At 43.9% G+C, this 22,719-nt stretch overlaps 2 protein-coding genes and 1 long non-coding RNA gene across 3 annotated transcripts in view; 2 read left to right on the top strand and 1 right to left on the bottom strand.

Moving 5' to 3' along the window:
- The window catches only part of LOC137254002 (uncharacterized), a 106,955-nt gene that overhangs the window by 3,262 nt on the left and 80,974 nt on the right, over positions 1 to 22,719 (top strand). The window lies entirely within an intron of this gene.
- The window catches only part of Aldh7A1 (aldehyde dehydrogenase 7 family member A1), a 55,426-nt gene that overhangs the window by 3,288 nt on the left and 29,419 nt on the right, over positions 1 to 22,719 (top strand). The gene's annotated exons all lie outside the window — the stretch shown is intronic.
- Positions 13,926 to 21,474, bottom strand: LOC137254004 (uncharacterized). Its single transcript, XR_010953949.1, has 4 exons — positions 21,287 to 21,474; positions 20,985 to 21,214; positions 15,764 to 15,944; positions 13,926 to 15,693 (listed from the first exon to the last, which is right to left on the bottom strand). It is a non-coding gene; the product is annotated as an uncharacterized lncRNA (long non-coding RNA).

The raw sequence follows: 22,719 nt of genomic DNA, 5'->3' as shown, positions 1-22,719 counted from the left end.
TATCATCCCGTATACAAAAGGTTCTTGGTCTACCCACAAAAGAGTCTCTCCACTAGATATCTGGAATGGGTGGAACGGTTGTGAAAAATGCCAATAAAGTCTGCCAGATAACATTCTGTTCAGCAGACTTAACCCAAATGATAGACGCACAAGCAATAATTTTGCCGAAGCTAACTAAGTTCTTGCCCACAGTCAGAGTTTCAAGCATCGATCTCGAAGAACTGTCCCATTTACCGTTAGCCGATCCACAGTATTCGATACCATCGAAATTCGATGTGGTAATCGGCAGCGATATCACCCCGCAAATCCTCACCGAAGGGCTCCTACGAAATGTGAGTGGAATATTACTTGCCCAAAACACAATATTCGGATGGATATTAAGCGGCCCTGTAGCTGAAAAGGTATCAACCTTCAGCACTCATGTCACGGAATGCACCGATGACCCCATCAATCAGCTTTTGAGACAATTTTGGGAACAGGAAGAAGTTCACCAAACCCAACAAAGATCAGCAGATGATGAGTACTGTGAAGCACTCTACCGGACAACCACAATTCGTGAGGAAGATGGATGCTACAGAGTCAAACTACCCTTTAAATCGGAATTTCCAGCCAATCTGGCACTCGGTCATTCACGACCCGCAGCACAACAGCAGTACATCAGCATCGAACGCACGCTCGAAAGAAACCCCGAATTAAGAGACAAATATTATGAAGTCCTTAATGAATATTTAACCATGGATCACATGGAACCCGCCTCCCAACAAGAGATAATTAGAGATGGTAAATATCTATCGTTTTATCTACCCCATCATGCTGTCATAAAACCCGACAGCAAAACCACAAAAGTGCGAGTCGTCTTCAACGCATCAAAAATGTCGCATTCTGGCAACTCGTTGAATACTTAAATGGCGACTTTATAAGTTTGTTTTCAACGGCGATATTGAGAAAATGTATCGCCAAATACTCATCCATGAAGAAGATAAAGATTTTCATCGAATCGTTTTTCGGAAACACCCAACTCTGCCGATACAAGATTTTCGACTAAAAACAGTCACCTTTGGTGTAAATTGCGCGCCATATTTGGCAATTCGAACCCTACACCAACTCGCCCACGACTGTCAAGATGAATATACCCTCGCTAAAGACATTTTGTTGAATGAAACGTATGTCGACGATATTTTGTCAGGCGGTCATAATATACAGTCCACTTTGAACTCCATGACTCAAGTTATCGAAGCTTTAAAATCGGCAGGATTCCCTTTGAGGAAGATGTCGGCAAATCACCCTGAAATTTTAAAACCCGTTCCCGACCCTGATTTGCTAGACGTCGACTTCCTTAAATTCCATGATTCGAGTTCAACAAAAACCTTTGGAATTCAGTGGAACGCGCTAACCGACACCTTCACCTACACGTATGATCCACCATCAGCAGAAAACACGACTACAAAAAGGCAGATTTTATCAGCAGTTGCAAAACTGTTTGACCCCGCAGGATGGCTTTCGCCAATAATTATTCTTGCAAAAATGTTGCTGCAACAACTCTGGATGGAAGGAACGGATTGGGACGAAGACGTGAAGCCCGGAGCTCTCCAAAAATGGCCCTCAATTTATGAAAATTTACCTCATATCAGAGACATTAAAATCCCTAGGTGGGTACAGTATTCCCCCGATAAACTAATCCAGCTGCATGGATTCTCAGATGCTTCAGAAAAAGCATTTTGTGCCTGTATATATTTACGAGTACAAACCCATGAAAATAGTTGTTCATCCCATTTGCTAGCTGCTAAAAGCAAAGTAGCACCCCTCCAAACCATGAGTCTTCCACGGTTGGAACTCTGTGGAGCAGTTTTACTCTCCAAGTTAGTGAAACAGCTGCGAAGTGAGCTGAATCTACCACAACACGAACTCATTCTCTGGTGCGATTCTGCCATCGTACTGGCCTGGTTAGAAAAACCACCCCATACCTGGAAAACGTATGTCGCCAACAGAACCTCTGAAATTCTTAAGAACGTCGACAACGCCACTTGGAGGCATGTTTCCAGTAAGGATAACCCAGCGGATTTGAGCACTTGAGGGTGCAAGCCTCAAGATTTAGTCCAATGTCCACTATGGTGGGAAGGACCTAATTGGCTTAGCAATCTATCAACTTCGTGGCCAAAGGATACACCTCACCACCCAACTCCGCCCGAACAACGACATGTGGACGTATTCCACACCCTTCAGGAAGAAAATATAGACATACTCGATCGGTTTTCGTCGTTTTCTCGAGCGCTTAGAGTCGTGGCCTATATGTTGCGGTTTATCAAGAAAGCAAGGAAACTGAAAGTTCCAGCCACGCTCAACCTCACCCACGCCGAAGTGAATGATGCCAAAATCAAAATCATCATTCAAACTCAACGGAATCACTACGGAGACAAAATAGAGCTGCTTCAAACCTCAGGACCATTACGCAAAAAGAACACCCTTCTGACATTAAACCCCATGCTAGATGACTCAGGAATCATGCGAGTTTCTGGAAGATTAGCATATGCCACCTATAGCTTTAATGAGCGGCACCCAATTATCATACCCAAAAACTCGATTTTTTTCTCTTCTGTTAGACTTCCTCCATTCGAACCTGCTGCACGCCCACAAACAGCTGATGATCCGAATGGTACAGCAACAGTACTACATTCCACGTTTGAAGCAAAAGGTCAAAAAGCTCGTCTTCCACTGCAAAACCTGCACCATCTATAAACAGCAGATGAAAACGCAGATAATGGCAGCCTTGCCACCCGAGAGGTCAACATATTCTCTACCCTTTCATACAACAGGAGTCGACTTTGCTGGACCATTTATGGTAAAAACTTCTCCCCTTCGCAGAGTTTCGTATGTGAAAGCTTACGTTTGTGTGTTCGTCTGTTTTTCCACAAAGGCTGTTCATTTAGAAGTGTGTTCTGACCTCACCACCAACGCCTTCAACGCAGCCTTTGCCCGATTCACTGGCCGCCGTGGCCTACCCCATCAGATATCTTCTGACAACGGAAAGACGTTCGTCGGCGCACAACGCGTATTTCAAAGGGAATTTACCACATTTCTTAAGGAAGTCGCTACAGACGTCGCAGAAAAATATGCAACTCACGGATTCTCATGGAAATTCATCCCACCATACGCTCCACACATGGGTGGTCTATGGGAAGCGGCCGTGAAAAGTTTCAAGATACACTTCACGAAGGTAGCAGGAAACCAGAAGTTTTCCTTCGAAGAGCTCACCACCCTCTTAGTACGCATAGAGGCGGTCCTCAACTCCCGACCGCTCTCTCCTATGTCCGAAGATCCAATGGATCCCCTAGTCCTAACCCCAGGGCATTTCCTACGAGGCGCGCCACTCTTGTCGTTACCGGAGCCAACTGCAGAGCATCTCACCTTGGTCAACAAATGGCAGAAACTGAAAGTGCTTCACCACCAATTCAGCACACGATGGAAGAGCGAGTATCTCAAGGAGCTGCATAAGCGGTACAAATGGAAATGCCCTCAACGCAATATTCAAGTTGGAGATTTAGTCGTGGTAAAGGATGATTTACTACCCCCGAACGAATGGCGTTTGGGACGGGTAATCACTTTACACCCTGGATCGGATAACCATGTTCGAGTTGTGGAACTCAAAACCCAAAATGGACTAATCACCCGTAATATTGCCAAACTGGGCGTGATACCAACGGCCTAGTAGTGCCAACCCTACCTCTGGTACCCTCTGTTTCATGCCCCTAACAATCTGAAAAAGATATATAAGCTACCCTCACCCATGCCGGCAAATACGAATATTTTTCTTTTCTTGTCTTTACAGGACCCGCAAAACAACCGAGGGACCAAAGTGTCGCCTCTGTGGTCAACGGCATGTGTTAAGACAGTGCCGGGCCTTTTTAGCGATGCAACCGGAGGAACGATATCAGTGTGCGAAAACCCACCGGCACTGCCTCAACTGCCTCGCAATTTCACACTCCACCGGGGCGTGCGACTCCCCAAGCAGCTGCCGAAAATGCTCCCTCGGCCAGCACACTTTGCTCCACCGGGCTCGACCGAACAACCATGCTGGTCGCCAGGACAACGACAGCCGACGAAGAGACAGGGCAACCCCACGAGCCCGCACGGAAAACCGCCAGAGCGCGGTACAAAGCCGATCGGCTCGTCACAAGAACGAACAACTTCGTAGATTGGTCGAAAAGGCACGGGCGGCCCTTGAAAGGGTTGATGCCGCCCTTAACCCATCAACGCGTCGGGCGGGGGGGGGGGGGCATGTTGAAGACATGATCCAGTTTTCGGACTAAGTCCGCCCCCCTCCGTCTGGCAACACCCGGCCAGTGCGGCCAAGCGCAAGTGCAGCACAGCTGTGCTTGCAGACCAACACCGCGCTCACTCTCAATCAGTTGTCATTAAACTACCCGCCCGAAAACACGCATCGATCGTGCCCGCACCGTTCGTCAGTTAAATTACCGCCCGCCCGCCGGCGCGCATATTTCATTTTTTATTTTATTAATTATTCCTTTTTTTCTATTGTATAATACAAGTGAATTAAAATAGTATAACTTATATACCATAAATAAAAGGAGTTTGTTGTGCTATTGTTTTAAGGTGCATAGTGAAGAATTTTTATACAAATATAAATCCTTTACAGACAGCCGCTTTGCTGCCCTCCCTATCCCGACTGATGCCCGCCAAGGGGAGCGTGCCTTCCGTAAGGTCATTAAATCCGCCTCGGCACATTTCAATCCCGCCGGGAGAATTCCCGAAATCCGGCCCCATTTCCCGGCGGAGGCCGCAAACTTAGCGAGAGAATGTGACCTTATAAGACACTTGATCCAGGCGACCCCCAAATAAGGGATATAAACCAACGCATCAGATTGCTTGTGGATGAACACAAGCGGGCGAAATGGGAAGAGCACCTAAGAGGTTGTAACCTCTCTACCGGTGTGGGTAAACTTTGGTCCACCGTAAAGTCCCTATCGAATCCGACTAAGCACAGAGACAAAGTTTCCATCGCCTTTGGCGACAAAGTGCTGTCGAGCGAGAAAAAATGCGCGAGCGCTTTCTGCCGACAATATATAATGCATCCTACGGTCGACAAAGATAGACGGAGAGCCAATAGACACGCACATAAACACAAATTCAGCGCGTCACCAATCACCATCACCGCTAAAGAGGTTGAGGACGCCATTGGTCGTGCCCAGATGGCATAGCCATGCCGATGCTTAAAAGCCTAGGGAAAGAGGGTTTCAAATATTTAGGCATGTCTTCAACCTGTCTCTTTCCACCTTTGTCATACCTGAGAAATGGAAAATGGCCAAGGTGGTCCCGCTACTAAAGCCTGGGAAACCAGCTGACATAGGTGAGTCGTATCGTCCGATATCTCTCCTATCCCCAGTGGTAAAGACGCTTGAAGCCATTTTGCTCCTTATTTCCAAGCAAATTTGCAGCTAGCCCCTCATCAGCATGGCTTCAGAAAACTCCATAGCACTACCACCGCGCTAAATTCCATTAGCACCCAGATAAATTGCGGTTTAAATCAATACCCCCACCATAGAACAGTACTCGTAGCGCTAGACCTATCAAAAGCTTTTGATACGGTCAACCACGGCTCGTTACTGCAAGACCTGGAAGGGTCTACCCTTCCCCCATGTCTTAAAAGGTGGACCGCAAATTATCTGGGTGGTCGGCAGGCATCGGTGCAATTTAGAAACGAAGCATCAAAACCAAGGAGAATTAAACAAGGGGTGCCACAGGGTGGTGTCCTATCCCCACTTTTGTTTAATTTCTACATATCCAAGCTACCTTCACCACCGGAAGGAGTCACAATCGTTTCCTACGCCGATGACTGCACAATAATGGCCACAGGCCCAGGCCCAAAGATCGATGCGCTATGCAATAAAATAAACGGCTACCTCCCTGATCTCTCCAGTTTTTTCGCCTCGCGAAACCTGGCATTATCACCGACTAAATCTTCCGCGACCTTATTTACAACATGGACGTCCCAAATGTCGACCATTTTGAACATCCACGTCGATGGCACTACGCTACCGACTGTCCTACACCCCAAAATCTTGGGTGTGACGTTTGATCAGGATCTACATTTTGGTGCGCACGCAACCGCAATTGTTCCAAGAATTCAGAGCCGTAATAAAATCCTCAAATCCCTCGCTGGCAGTACTTGGGGAAAAGATAAAGGAACGCTCATGACTACATACAAAGCAATTTGCCAGCCGATTACGTGCTACGCGTCACCCATATGGTCGCCAAGCCTAAAAATCACCCACTGGAAGAAACTACAGGCCTGCCAAAATACTGCTCTCAGAATCGCCACGGGCTGTCTTCTTATGTCCTCAGAACACCATCTGCACAATGAGGCGAGAATTCTCCCCATCAGGGAGAGAAATGAGATGCTGACCAAACAGTTCCTGTTGAATACCCAGAAACCTGGGCATCCCAACAGACATCTGATTGATGAACCAGCACCGCCTAGGGGCTTAAGGAGTCATCTCCGTACGCATTTTGAGGACATACGGCACCTGAGAACCCAGCCGTATGAAGTGAAAAAACACAAGCAAGTCCTTGGTGAACTCCATAAACAGGCGTCGGACCTTTATGCCGGGAATTGCCCGGTGAATCCAGTTCTTAACCAAAATTATCCAAAACTCGCGGAAGAGGAACGCATACTCCCCAGGGAAACGCGTGTCACTCTTGCTCAACTTCGTTCTGCATACAGTAACAGGTTAAACTCTTACCTATCGAGAATCAACCCCTACATACAAAATGTATGCCCCGCTTGCAATGTGTCCCCACATGACACCAACCATCTCTTCAATTGTAATGTGGAACCAACGCCTCTAACACCCCTTTCCTTATGGTCCACCCCTGTTGAAACGGCAAGTTTCCTTGGACTCCCGTTAGAGGATATTGATGACAATTTGTGATCGGTCGGGGCTATTAGGTGGGGCGAGCATTGCTACAACAACAACAACAACCCCTCAACTAGACTATTACCAAAAATTTTAACTTGTTCAAAGTTATTAACGAAAACCCGAAAAATAACCCCCGGGTCACACCGAAACCGGGGGTGCGATCCAGAGTATTTTTGCGCAGAACACCTCTCTGCATTGGCGGCCTTCGGCCGCGCGATAATAGTCTAGTTGAGGGGTCGACTGCTAATACGCTACCAAAAATATCGAGAGAGGTGTCAAACGACACGTCTTGACATCAGTATTAATAATCCGAAGGCGGAAAATAAACATTTTAACTCGTTCAAAAGATATTAACGAAAAACCGAAAAAGGACCCGCGGGTACCTCCGAAACCGGGGGTGGGATCCATTTCGCGTTGGCGGCCTTTGGCCGCGCTTATAAAAAATAACCCTGGGCTACGCCATGCCAAGTCCGGGTGTGTGGTATAACCGTGGCTACCGCCACGGTGATGCACAATTTTTTTTGTGGGTTCAACCCAACAACAACCACATGAAAATAGCCAACTTCAACTGCAAATATCTCCGCGTCTTTTGACACCCCTCTCGATATTTTTGGACGCGTATTAGCAGTCATGCTGTCGTATAGAATTACCCGAAAAATTTATTTTTTAACTCGTTCAAAAGGTATTAACGGAAAACCGAAAAATGACCCCGGGTCTGTCCGAAACCGGGGTGGCATTCATAATATTTTAACGCAGAACACTTTCCGACGATGGCAGCATTCGGCCGTGCTTATAGAAAATTAACTTGGCCGGTCCACCAAAGAGGTGGGATTAAAAAATATCCCCGGACAGAGATAAAATTTTTTCCGCTTTCGGAATATTATTGTCGAAGTCAATACCTGTCTTTTGACACCTCTCCCGATATTTTTGGACACGTATTAGCAATCGAATCCTGTTCTAGCTTTTTACTGGGGTTGATAAGCGCAATTCATGGAGGCCCTTGCGGATGGGGGCCCCCTCCTTAGAAGTTTATAATATATTTTTTCAAAAAATTAATAAGGAACAATGAATTCAAATAAAATGGCCTAAGTCGAACATGCTTTCAAATTGTTCTCAAGTTGTTAAAAAAGCATGTTACTCGAAAAAAGTGCAGATTTTTTCAAAAATTCTATAATCCGACTGTCTAAACGAATAAGCGAAACCAGTGGTGCAAAATCTTTTAGTTGGTTCCAGGGGTTTAAACACTCCTTTGAAATGATTCTCACCACATACTTAAGTTGAAGAACTTTAACCAAGATTATTAAAATCAACGTTGCGAACACAAATGTCTGCAAACTTTGGTCTACATTTTAAAAATTTTATCCAGGGTCCTAGTAAAATTTAAATTATGTAGATGCGCCGAGGATGATACGATTTTCACCCATGAGTTACGCAATGATATCCACTTCCATTGCTTATGATTTCGAGGGCGGCATATTTGGCCGAATAGTTAATCCCCAACTTTTCAAGGTGATTCTCTAGTATAGCTCGGCAGCATGGTGCGACAAAAAATATCCATTAGAAAGTCTTTGGAGCTAGACCTAGAGCTTCTAGGAAAGTGACGTCGATGAAATTATGAATTCGAAGTCGCAATCCTATAGCTTCTGTGCTGGCATATGGGCTGAGGGCCAGGTTTTGAACGAGTTAATATTTTTATTTTCCGCCTTCGGATTATTAATACTGATGTCAAGACGCGTCGTTTGACACCTCTCTCAATATATTTGGTAGCGTATTAGCAGTCGAACCCTCAACTAGACTATTACCTAAATAACATATGTAATATTTTAAGATAACATTTAAACAGTATTTAAGGTAATAGTCTAGTTGAGGGGTCGACTGCTAATACGCATCAAAAAATATCGAGAGAGGTGTCAAAAGACGCGTATTAATCTCGAGAACAATAATCCGAAGGCGGAAAAGAAAAATTTTAACTCGTTCAAAAGATATTAACGAAACACCGAAAAAAGACCCGCGGGTACCTCCGAAACCGGGGGTGGGATCCATAGTATTTTTGCGCAGAACACCTTTCTGCGTTGGCGGCCTTTGGCCGCGCTTATAAAAAATGGTAATAGTCTAGTTGAGGGGTCGACTGCTAATACGCTACCAAAAATATCGAGTGAGGTGTCAAAAGACGCGTATTAATCTCGAGAACAATAATCCGAAGGAGAAAAAGAAAAATTGTATCTCTGTCCGGAGATATTTGCAGTTGAAGTTGGCGATTTCCATGTGGTTATTGTTGTGTTCGTACCCACAAAAAATTGTGCATCACCGGGGCGCTTCCCAAGGCAGTCGGTTCTATGTACCGGAGTGACTCGGGATTTTTCCCGACCAAGGACTGTCATTTCAGTGTGACCCCATTTAATTTGTTTCGTCCCTCCCACAAATTGTCATCCTCCCAGCAGCTCCTTGCAGCAGGACTGCTACATATTCTCTTACTCCGGGAAGGTATCGAACCCAATCCGGGTCCGTCTCCTGACCCCGGTCCTGAGAAATGGGTTTGCTGCATTTGCCAGAAAAGAATCTTTTTAGGACGGTCATACTCTGTTCAGTGTGTCTCGTGCAAGGGATGGTTGCATCGGACAGGTTGTTCTGGGCTTGATCCCAAAACCCGACGTCTACGTAACTTTTATAAATCTTTTGTGGCTCCTTGCTGCTCACGCCCAAGGGCGTCCCGTAGTCTACGCCTAAGCGTATCCCCACTACCTTCCAGCAGCTTCGCTGCTCAGCAAGCCACAACAAGTACCCGCTGCTGCTCGCGCCCCACGGCGCCAACAACTCAAACAGCAGATACCACTCATAACTACTACCTTCGTAGTAGAGCTGGTAGCAATGCTGAGCATCAGCCCCTGCCCCCGTCTTCTTCTCCCCCCCTCTTTTCTGGCAGCAATCGTGCAGGTCAGGGAAACAGACTCTTAGTCCCTGCCTCCGTTTGCTCCGTCTGCTCCGTCTGCCAGCACAGAATATATAGGTTTGCGACATCCGCTCAATGCAGCTCCTGCCTTGGGTGGTGCCACTTTCCTAGATGTTCTGGTCTCCGCGACGGCAACCCCCCGACGGGTTTCATCGCGCCATGTTGCCAGGTCGCAAACCCAAATCATCCGGGTACGCCAATGCTTGCCCAAGGGTGCCCAGTCCCAAGGCCACAACAGCAATTGCGTCCTGGCCTTCCACAACCTAGGCGTAGTCACCCCTCACTTACCCCTAGAGTGGCGGCGTCACCCCTCATGCACTTCAGAATTCTGCAGTTCAACTGTAATGGACTAACTGGGAAGATTACGGAGATAGTCGATTTCATGAAGCGGCACAACATCCGCATTGCTGCAATTCAAGAGACTAAACTCACAGCAAGATCTGCATTGCAGACCTGCTCTGGTTATAATGTCCACAGGAAAGACCGTGAGAGCGGAAATGGAGGCGGCCTCGCGTTTATTATACACCACTCTGTGCAATATCATATATTTGATCCTGGCATCGACCGCAGTGACAATGTCTTAGAACGTCAAGGCTTATCTGTCCGGTCAGGCGATGCAAATCTAGAAATCATCAACATCTACATCCCTCCTGTCACCTGTTGCCCCAGTGGATACCGCCCTAATATCGAGGCCTTACTCACTGGCAACAATCGCATTATCTTAGGCGATTTCAATGACCATCACGACCTATGGCATTCAAACTTGCGGGCGGACAGTAGGGGTGAGATGTTGGCGGATCAAATAGACGAAACGACGTTCTGCACAATAAACGGAGACGCCCCCACACGTATGGTAGGAAGCTGTCATAGCTCGCCAGATATCTCAATCGTGAGCGCAGAACTCGTAAACTGCGTCAACTGGCAGCCGATGGTAACATTGGCATCCGACCACCTGCCCATACTTATTTCGTTCGAGCGTACCGCCGACTTCATCGTCACCGAAAAACGCACTTTCGTAAACTTCAAAAAAGGAAAGTGGGAAGAATATAAATCTGCAACAGACAGCAGCTTTGCTGCCCTCCCTATCCCGACTGATGCCCGCCAAGGGGAGCGTGCCTTCCGTAAGGTCATTGAATCCGCCTCGGCACATTTCATTCCCGCCGGGAGAATTCCCGAAATCCGGCCCTACTTCCCGGCGGAGGCCGCGAGCTTAGCGAGGGAACGCGACCTTATAAGACAGCTTGATCCAGGCGACCCCCAAATAAGGGATATAAACCAACGCATCAGATTGCTTGTGGACGAACACAAGCGGGCGAAATGGGAAGAGCACCTAAGAGGTTGTAACCTCTCTACCGGTGTAGGTAAACTTTGGTCCACCGTAAAGTCCCTATCGAATCCGACTAAGCACAAAGACAAAGTTTCCATCGCCTTTGGCGATAAGGTGCTGTCGGATGTGAAAAAATGCGCGAGCGCTTTCTGCCGACAATATATAATGCATCCTACGGTCGACAAAGATAGACGGAGAGCCAATAGACACGCACATAAACACAAACTCAGCGCGTCACCAATTACCATCACCGCTAGAGAGGTTGAGGACGCCATTGGTCGCGCTAAACCATCCAAAGCAGTGGGCCCAGACGGCATAGCCATGCCGATGCTTAAAAACCTAGGGAAAGAGGGTTTCAAATATTTAGCGCATGCCTTCAACCTGTCTCTTTCCACCTTTGTCATACCCGAGAAATGGAAAATGGCCAAGGTGGTCCCGCTACTAAAGCCTGGGAAACCAGCTAACGTAGGTGAGTCATATCGTCCGATATCTCTCCTATCGCCAGTGGCAAAGACGCTTGAAGCCATTTTGCTCCCTTATTTCCAAGCACATTTGCAGCTAGCCCCTCATCAGCATGGCTTCAGAAAACTCCATAGCACTACCTCCGCGCTAAATGTCATTAGCACCCAGATAAATTGTGGTTTGAATCAATATCCCCACCATAGAACAGTACTCGTAGCGTTAGACCTATCAAAAGCTTTTGATACGGTCAACCATGGCTCGTTACTGCAAGACCTGGAAGGGTCCACCCTTCCCCCATGTCTTAAAAGGTGGACCGCAAATTATCTGGGTGGTCGGCAGGCAACGGTGCAATTCAGAAACGAAACATCAAAACAAAGGAGAATTAAACAAGGGGTGCCACAGGGTGGTGTCCTATCCCCGCTTTTGTTTAATTTCTACATATCTAAGCTACCTTCACCACCGGAAGGAGTCACAATCGTTTCCTACGCCGATGACTGCACAATAATGGCCACAGGCCCAGGCCCAAAGATCGATGAGCTATGCAATAAAATAAACGGCTATCTCCCTGATCTCTCCAGTTTTTTCGCCGCGCGAAACCTGGCATTGTCACCGACTAAATCTTCCGCGACCTTATTTACAACATGGACGCCCCAAATGTCGACCATATTGAACATCCACGTCGATGGCACTACGCTACCGACTGTCCTACACCCCAAAATCTTGGGTGTGACGTTTGATCAGGATCTACATTTTGGTGCGCACGCAACCGCAATTGTTCCAAGAATTCAGAGCCGTAATAAAATCCTCAAATCCCTTGCTGGCAGTACCTGGGGAAAAGATAAAGAAACGCTCTTGACCACATACAAAGCAATTAGCCAGCCGATTACGTGCTACGCGTCACCCATATGGTCGCCAAGCCTAAAAACCACCCACTGGAAGAAACTACAGGCCTGCTAAAATACTGCTCTCAGAATCGCCACGGGCTGTCTTCTTATGTCCCCAGAACACCATCTGCATAATGAGGCGAGAATACTCCCCATCAGGGAGAGAAATGAGATGCTGACCAAACAGTTTCTGTTGAATACCCAGAAACCTGGGCATCCCAACAGACATCTGATTGACGAACCAGCACCGCCTAGGGGCCTAAGGAGTCATCTCCGTAAGCATTTTGAGGAAATACGGCACCTGAGAACCCAGCCGTATGAAGCGGAAAAACACAAGCAGGTCCTTGGTGAACTCCATAGACAGGCGTCGGACCTTTATGTCGGGAATTGCCCGGTGAATCCAGTACTTGAAGAAAAATATCCAGAACTCGCAGAAGAGGAACGCATACTCCCCAGGGAAACGCGTGTCACTCTTGCTCAACTTCGTTCTGGATACTGTAACAGGTTAAACTCTTACCTATCCAGAATCAACCCCGACATACAAAATGTATGCCCTGCTTGCAATGTGTCCCCACATGACACCAACCATCTCTTTAATTGTAATGTGGAACCAACGCCTCTAACACCCCTTTCCTTATGGTCCACCCCTGTTGAAACGGCAAGTTTCCTTGGACTCCCGTTAGAGGATATTGATGACAATTTGTGATCGGTCGCGGCTATTAGGTGGGGCGAGCATTGCTACAACAACAACAACAGGTACCCGTTACCCAATCGATTACTTAATCGTTACCAATAACTTGGTCACCAATTATCGTCTTAATGACTTTCACATTGCTGTCGTGAAAAAGGTAACGCATGCGCTCTCTCAAAATAGTGTACGTGTGACTCGCTTTCTCGCTCTTACCTATTGTGTTTTCGACATTCCTTCTCGCTCGATGTTATTTACATTTTTAAGTTACTTCATTAAGCTGGAGTCATTGGTGCCGTTTGTCGTATCGCTGTAGTCGTATCCCTAACGTAATCAGCTGTTTATCGTTACGACGGCAAACCAAAAACCAATTGGTTGGCTACGATACGGTTACGACCTTAGCGGCACCAATAATCGATTGCATTGATTCTCATAAGGTTGGTCGAATCAGCTGTTAAAAGGTTACCGATAAAGCACCAATGTCTCCAGCTTTAGGTATGTTTTCGTTATCGCTAACCAAAACATATGCAACAACAACAACACGGGTAACTGGCCTATCGGTTACCCGTCCGGTTACCTTCTGTAAATTCGCTTTTTATATGAATGAAACGCGTCCTTTTTGTTTAAATAATATTTAATTAATAACTAATGCATGTTTACAATGGTTTTTACAGTTAAAATCATGTGCTATTATACTAGTAATTTTTACATATTTGCATTTTTATATTTATAAACTATATAAATACATTAACGTCTATTCATAGTCGTGCCCTTTCCGAAACCTTGTTTTGAAGTTCTTATTTTTCCTGCGCTGGTAGTGTTGTCCTCAGTTTGCAGAGTCATATAAGTTTGGTAGTTATAGTAAGATCAGACGTAGCGAAATTAGGAAGCATGTCAGGAGTATCACCAGAATCCAAAGAAGCATGGTGATTCATTTCGTCATCTCCGTTTTCTTCCATATCCGGATTCATTCCATACTAAATAAATAAATAGCTTGTAGATGCCACATAGGTGTAACCATATCCTCAAGATCTTTCCGTTCAAATCTTGTGGTGTACAATGAGCAAACTTTTCATACACATGTACACGTAAACATGTGTTTGTTCTAAATTGTTCACCACATTCTAAACATAGAAAAGATGGTCTTTCATCCACTGATTTCTCATGTTCCTGTGTTAAGTGTTTGCGTAAATACCATTGTTATTACAATATGGACAAACAGTTAATTCTAAACTTTTCGTTGTTACATCAATTGTTTCAGCGTGTTGTAGATGTAAATGAAAATTCATACTTGAATGTATTTTCGTCTTCAAATCGCATAATTTACATTTTAAATAATGACTATTGGGCATATGAGAAATGTCATGGTCCAATAATTTGTTGAAGCTTGGTGTAGCTGCTTGAATATCACAAAATTTACATTTTGCACCACGGTCGTTATATTTAAATTGTAAATGTTCTGGTTTCTCTACACGATGCATAAAGTTTAGATGCTTTTTCCATAAATGCAATTTTCCATAAATATACTGAGCCTCTTTATGTAGGCTCTTTTCTTAACATCTAATTCTGGTCGTACCGGATATGACAGTTTTGCTTCAGGTTATAACCCACACTCATACTATTTTCAGATTCTGTTTCATAATTTTCATCATTTTCAACATTGGACTTTGCATCAACATCATTATCATCATCGTCATTTTTTGATAACTCTGTTTTAAGCTTAATATTTATCAAAGGTTCATCTTCCTTAGTATTAGAATTAGAAACATCGTCATCTTCGGTTAAGTTTTTATCAAGTTTAGCTTTTTTCATAGGTTTAAATTCTTCACTATCCGTACTAGAATTAATACCATCATCAACATTTTTCGTAGGCTGTTTGAGTTTTTAAATTTGCCAATGGTTCGCCTTTATCAGTATGAGAATCAGAATGGTCTTGGCCATCTTCACCGGGTATATATTTATATTCGGGCGAATAAACAAATGGACCACTTATAACTGCACACCTGATGTGCATTAGCATACATATGTTCCATATGTGAAACATATAACGGTGTACCAGTGGCTTGTTATGCAGCTGACGCGGGATGAAGCATTGGATTTTGTGTTGCAAAGTAAGCGACATATGTTGGTGTTGATGGATGCGCATATTGCGGATATGTTGGTGGTTCACTAGTCATTAATTTTTTAGAAGTTTCAACTTGTTGCGATTGTTGTTGTTGTTGCTGGCTGCTGATGTGGTGTTAGCGTTTGTTGTACAATTTATTCGGGTGCTTGCACATATTGTTGGTGTTGTTATGGTGCTGGGAAACCTTCCGATATTGAAATTCCTTGATTAGTGTAATCTCCACGTAGTGAACTACTCCTGTGACCGCGTCCGCGGTAACTATTACATCTGAAGGCACTTAAGTTACAGGCATAGCTGACATCGCTTATATAACCGGTTGACTCTAAAGTAAAAACCAAAACAAAATATTAGAATCATTGTTTATGAATAACATATTTAAAATAAGCTCTTACAACAACGTGATCGGCGGCTACATCCCCGTGAAAGTAGTGTGGTGTTCCTCCTTGTATAAACGTAGGTATTGGATGTGCTCAACCGTGCAGTTTTCTTCTAATTTGAGCAAATGTATGTTCTTACAGCCACAGCTGGAATATTTGGGATATTTCTATCCGCACATCGTCAAAATCAAATTACCTAGAATGAAAAAGAAACTCGTATCAGTAAGAATAGATTAAAAGTTTTTAATATAAGCCGAAAAGTGTTCCATAAATAGGGCTCCACAATTAGCTCTTTTCTGAGAGGCCAAAGGCACAAGAGAAATTTCAGATAACTAGAATCAGGACCTGGTAAAGTAGCTTCAAATTACCTCCAATATACCTATGCATCTTCCGATGGCAGGGGTACCCAAAGATACCTTGCTGTTGCATTCATAGAGAACATAAAATTATAACAAGGGATAATTGATTGATGTTACGAAGTAAATTAGACGTGCTACAATAACAAATAAATACAGATGACTGTTTAATCTATTATGCGAAATTCTTGAATAGATGTTCAAATTGAAAAGGGCAAATTAATGATAAAATTGCTTTCCCCGACTAACCCGGGAACGAATTGATATGACTACGCCTATCCTTCTTTAGCAGCAGTGCCGTGCACCAGTTCTGTTTTGGACAGGAAAATAAACGTTTGGTTGTCTCTAAGTTGATCATATGATACAGAATATACTCGTTTGCTACATCTAATTTTCCCCTGAAAGGTGCATTTGTTGCATCCTGCTGTCTGGCCACTCACCCAACAACACCAGGCACGACGGAACTTGTCTTTTTTTATTGGACGTTGTGGTAGCGCATTACCCTCAAGTGGCCCAATGAAACCAGGCTAATCCTGTTCATGTGTCCGCACCCCGTGGGACCGCCGTTAGGCATAACGTCACGGGGGGGGGGGGGGGGGGAAGGCGATTTAGTCGCCACTACTTCGTATGCGGGTTTCTCTGCGCTCCCTTTCGGCATGCATCAATTTCGTCATTACTATAAAGGCCATCTTGCTCACAGCAATCCAACAATCTATTTGTCCGCAAATTCGTGGAACTAAATTCCTAATGGAAGGTTCCTCTCCAAAAACTCTGTTTACAGACAGTCTTTCGCTGTGAAAACGAGGGCAGTGAAACATTACATGTTCTGCGCTTTCCAATTCGGATGGACAGCTTGGACAGAAAGGATGCTCCTCTACCCCACGCTTATGAAGATATCCCTTGAAGCCACCGTGCCCGCTCAATATCTGTGTGAGATGGTAATTTAGTTCGCCGTGTTTTCGCTCGTACCATTCCCCTATATTCCGGACTAGCATGAAGGTCCAGAGCTCTTTTCTAGAATCTTCCCACTGTTTTTGTCACCTAGCTATTGTTCGTGACCTTGCGCTTTTCTTAGCATCTTCAGATGGTCGGCTGAATCCAATACCATACAGATCGGCCATTTCACCTGAGAGTAGATCTACTGGGATTTTCCTGGATAAAACATGGATCGCGTCGTCGGAAAAGCACATGCTATTCGTATAGCAGTAATGCAGTAGGCTGCTAGTATATCTTTTTGGTGGACCATTTTAGATCTGTGCCATACTGGTAATGCATATAATATTATAGAGCTGGTTACGTTGGATAATAGCTGACGGGTAGCTTCGCTTGGGCCGTCGATGTTGGGCATTATTCGCGTTAGAGTTCCACTAACTCTAGGAACTTTCTCCCCCACCGCCCTGAAGTGCTCGCTAAAAGTTAGTTTTGAGTCAATGATTACTCCTAGATATTTCAAGGAGGGCCTTGAATTTATTTGATAATCTCCTATGGTTAGGACCAACTCATCCACAGTCCGCTTTGAGCTCATCAGAACCACTTCTGTCTTATTGCTAGCCATCTCCAGCCCCATGTTCGTCAATTCTTTTATTCTTCCCACGGCGTCGTTACATAATGCTTGGAGCAGATCAAGTTTCTTGGCCACTGCTACTACGACAATATCATCTGCATAGCCGACAATTTCCGTGCCTTCGGGAAGGTCGATTTGTAGCACCCCGTCATACATCGCATTCCAAAGAGTTGGACCTAGAACAGATCCCTGAGGGACACCGCCCGTGGTGTTGTGCTTTCTTAGTCCCTCATCTGTATCAAAAGGGAGTGCTTTGTCGCTTAGATAGCTACAAATTTTTCGGAGCAGGTACGGAACTTGTCTTGGAACACCCAAAGTGCACTCACGCTTCTCATGGCTCCATCGGGTTAGCGGCTTCCTAGAACTTAAGCCACTTGCTGCTTCTAGATCTGACAACTTTCAGCTGGAGTCTTAGCCTGGAAAGCGCAGGGCACGAGTACAGAACGTAATCGATCGTTTCCTCCTCCAACCCGCACTTCCTACATCTGCTATCACTGACCAAGCCTAATTTAAAGGCATGTGACGCCAGAAGGCAGTGTCCAGTAAGAATACCCGTCATGAGGCTAGTCTACAGTTTAATGATAATGAAAATATAAGAATCAGTGTTTATGAATAACATATTTTAATTAATCTCTTACAACAACCTGATCGGTGGCTACATCGCCATGTAGGTAGTGTGGTGTTCCACCTTGTATGAACGTAGGTACTGTATGTGCTCAAGCGTGCAAATTGACATTAGCAGTAACATTATTTACATAAACGTAGCTTGGTATTTTTTCAGGCTTCAATATAGCATAAATTGGTCCAGTTCGGTGTGCACCAGCCACTGGTACAAACACTTTTGAATGCATAGCTTTCATATAGGATGGATGTCCAGCAGTGCTCCGGTTGTGCCAATATGTAATGGGCTGCTCCGTCTCTTGGTACGGTTGTATAGGTATAGGCGGTTGCAATGTATTACTAGGCTGCTCAAGATCGTATGGTACATAGATGGCTCGAAGACGCCAGAGGGGATTGGAGCCAGAGTTTTCGGACCCAGAGCCAAATTATCAGTACCTCTAAAAGCACATCCGAGCATTTTCCAAGCGTAAGTATTCGCCATAAGTTAGTGCACTAAGCTGAACCTTCAGCGCTGATACCCCAATGAAACAATTGCCATACTCAGTCAGACAGTCAGTCCCCACTAAAGGCATATGCGGCGTTCGAAATAAAGTCAGCACTCGTCCTTCAGTGCGTAGAAAAACTGAATCAATTAGGAGCACACAACGTAGTACTGTTGCCCTGGGTCCTAGGCCACAAGGGAGTGGAGGGTAATGAACAGGCGGACTCAGTGTTTAATTTGTTGCGTCTCTCCCACAAATTGTCAACCTCTCAGCAGATCCTTGCAGCGGGTCTGCGCCATACTCTCCTCTTCCGGGAAGGTATCGACCCCAATCCGGGTCCTTCTCCTGACCCCGGTACTGAGAAATGTTTTTGCTGCGTTTGCCGGAAAAGAATCTTTTTAGGACGGTGATATATATAAGGGACTGAAATATTTCAATGAACTTCCTAATCACATAAAAAGTAGTAATAACTTCCATACTTTTAAAAAAAGTTTATTGGAGCATTGTTAAACCCTTCCAATAAGATAAAGTTTTTCTCCTCTTATTTTTTACATTATATATCCGATACTGGAGCGCGAAAATGGAATGGTAATATTGGAAGCAGCAAAATACAATGCATCCGGCCCTATGGAAAAGAAAATCGGTCGCCACCTGTTACTCCAAACAGTTCCAAAAACTAATTTCGCTGGAATTCGGTATTTTCAGCCGATATTTACTGTTGCTGATCGGAATCACTCGCAGTACATTATGAGGAAATACGGCACCTGAGAACACAGCCGTATGAAGCTAAAAAACACAAGCATGTCTTCAGTGAACTCCACAAACATGCGTCGGACCTCTATGCCGGTGATTCCTGTACTCAAAGAACATAACTAGCAGAGGAGGAACGCACTCTCCCTAGGGAAACGCGAGTAGTCACTCTCAACTTCGATCTGGATACCGTAACAGGTTAAACTCTTACCTATCCAGAATCAACCATGACACCAACCATCTCTTTAACTGTATTGTGGAACAAACGCCTCTAACACTCCTCTCATTATGGTCCACCCCTGTTGAAACAGAAAGTTTCTTTGGACTCCCCTTAGAGGACATTGATGACAATTTGTGATCGGTCGCACCTATTGGATGGGGCGAAGCACTGCTACAACAACAACAGCAGGCGGACAACGCGAAAAGAGAGGCAGCAACTGCATGACCCATCGATCCCGAGCCGTTCCTGCCAGTTGGCCCACAGGGGCATTTATTAGCAGAAGGGAGGGAAAAGAGAGAACACTGGCGCAATATGCCAGGCCTGAGTCAATCTAAGTTACTGTTAGGGGGTTACAGCACAACTCGATATAGGGCATTAATAGGCCTCTCAAAAATATAACCTAAGAATCCTAACGGCTATTCTTACAAGACACTGTAGACTGCACAGTCACATGCAAAAGCTGGGTATAATATCGAACAACACATACCGATTTTGTGATGGATCAGCAGACGGTGGACCATATCCTTCTAGATTGCGGCGCAATTTCAAGACGTAGGGCTAAGTTTAAGGGCTCACCATGGCCAGAGCATTCCTACATTTAATCCCTCAAGCCAAGAACACTGCTGGGGTTCTTCAAGGAAGTCGGCTAGGATGAGGTGCTGTGAAGGAGATGTGCAAGTCACTGTGCAATCCTCAATAAATTATCTATCTATCTACGTTCCGGTAACAAGCACCATTGTGGTACTAGCCCCACCATCTTGGGAACTATTGATAGGACTACATTAAACCTTCTAGGGATTGAATATTAATAATGACCGCAATGCGAGTCTGCTAAAATGTACCACTATCCATGGAATGCTCGATAAATAACTTTCCACGTTTTGAAACAGTGATGAAAAGAGCAAAATTTACTAAAATTTTAACTGGCTGTGGGTAGTAAAGTGTTGATGTCCTCTCTTAACGCAATGTAATGACAACTGCGATGCAGGGAAAATTACAAAAATCTTGCAAATCTACTGATAATAATTAATTAATTCCTCCCCTTCTATGAAGTTCTATGCATACATACATATGTATTTTTCTCTCCAAACGCTAATTAAAAAAATTAATTGGTTTTCACATGAACTTCGAACTCTGTCGTATTTGCATTCTTCAGTTGATTATCAACAAAAGCATGACAAATTATCACTAAAAAATACATACATGTTGCTTATATATTTAATATGCTAGCCAATTTACTTACCCTTTCTGGTGCGATGATTCCTGGACAATCCGGCCTGACTAGACGCAATTTTTTTGCCTTAAGAGAGCGTGCTTAACGCGAACCATATCATGTTATGGCACACCTTTGGTGATGCAAAAAATCAAAGACATTTCTGCTTCTAATGCTTCTAGGATAGCAGCAGCAGCTCCCGGTGGCGCCACATAAATAACAGTTGCATGCCGATGTGTTGCCTTTTTTGCTCCGGCTACCTATTCAATTTTAATTCATATTACATTATCTACTATTGCAATTTTTAATCAATACAGATCAATATAAATTACCGAAGCAAATACTGGCAAACCAAGATGCGTAGTTCCACCCTTTTTTAAGGAAATACATCCAACCAGTTTGGTACCGTATTCCAAAGCATGTTGGTTGTAAAGTACCTTGTATCCTTGGCAAATGACACGTGAGTCTGCATTTAATTGTAGATTTCCTCTTATTTTGGTATATTCCGAGCTGAATCGCACCCCGGCGGAGATGCTATCTATTAGAATAATATAACATTTTTTTTCTTATTTAAAAATGCACATACGTATGAATGAATCGGAAAGTAAATAATGTTGTTGTTGTAGCGATAAGGACACTCCCCGTTATCGACTTCGTAGGTCCTTTGCCGGATGCAGATCGGGTACGTTCTGTTTCAAAATTTCCCGGAATAATTAATGAACTGTCATTTCGATGACAGCATGAAACGTCGCTGTGTTAGTGCAGAGCGAAAAAAGCTTTGAATGTGTGGGTGAACTAGTTACCCAGCCAGCATTTTTTGAAATTTTTGATCATAAAATATTCCAATATCATACCCCAAGATGATTAAAAACGTTCAAATTTAAAAGCATTTTCTGTTCGAAAATTAACGTATCGTCGGAAGAAAAATGTACCATAAATGTGATTATTCCTGAATAATAATTTATGATTCTTATTTCGAAACGCTTTTTATTCATATTTGATATTATTGTAAAATTGAGCTTTAATAGTTTTAGAGTAATATTTGATTGCTTTTCACAGTCATTTTCTGATCATATTCGTGAATATACTTCAATCGTTTTGGTTGAGATTTTTGAATGCCATTATAATGCATTTATTCTTCATATCTCATTCAAAATATGATACTACATAATAATCTTATTTCATAAGGGGAAAGTATGCGAAAGTGAGCTATTCGAACCACAGCTAACTCGCAAATAAACTTGACCGATATACACCTGCGACCACAACATCCAACATCAACATCTAACATCTTAAAATACGGATACGAAACGGGATGTTGAAGCCGTATCCAGGTATGTCAAAATAGTTTCACTTACCTGGGGTTCAAATAGCTCACAACCTATGTATTGTGCAATCATTATGTATTTTCTGGGAAGCTGAAGGGGAGAAATTGTTTGGGGAATCTTCGTTCACGAGCAGCATTACATTATTTTTGTCTTGAAGAATATCTTTTGCATAAATAATAAAATTTTTATATATTGTTTCTTAGCTTCATGATTGAAAAAATATGTGTATGTGAAAAAAATAAAATTTTTAATGAAAAGTAAAATTTCAACAAGTATAAAATTCATTATTCAGTCAACAAATATATTCATAAAAGATTCAGAAAGCTGAATGAAAAATGATTATAAATTTTTGATCACCTAAAGTAAACACATTTGATTCAAATATGATTCCAAAATGTGATTCAAAAACTATATTCAGTTTTTGGTCATCAAAGGTA

The sequence above is a fragment of the Eurosta solidaginis genome, chromosome 5, assembly GCF_040869045.1.
Source record: "Eurosta solidaginis isolate ZX-2024a chromosome 5, ASM4086904v1, whole genome shotgun sequence".
Lineage (NCBI taxonomy): Eukaryota > Metazoa > Arthropoda > Insecta > Diptera > Tephritidae > Eurosta > Eurosta solidaginis.
The sequence above is the reverse complement of the archived record's forward strand: the minus strand, read 5'-3'. Positions and strand labels throughout refer to the sequence as shown.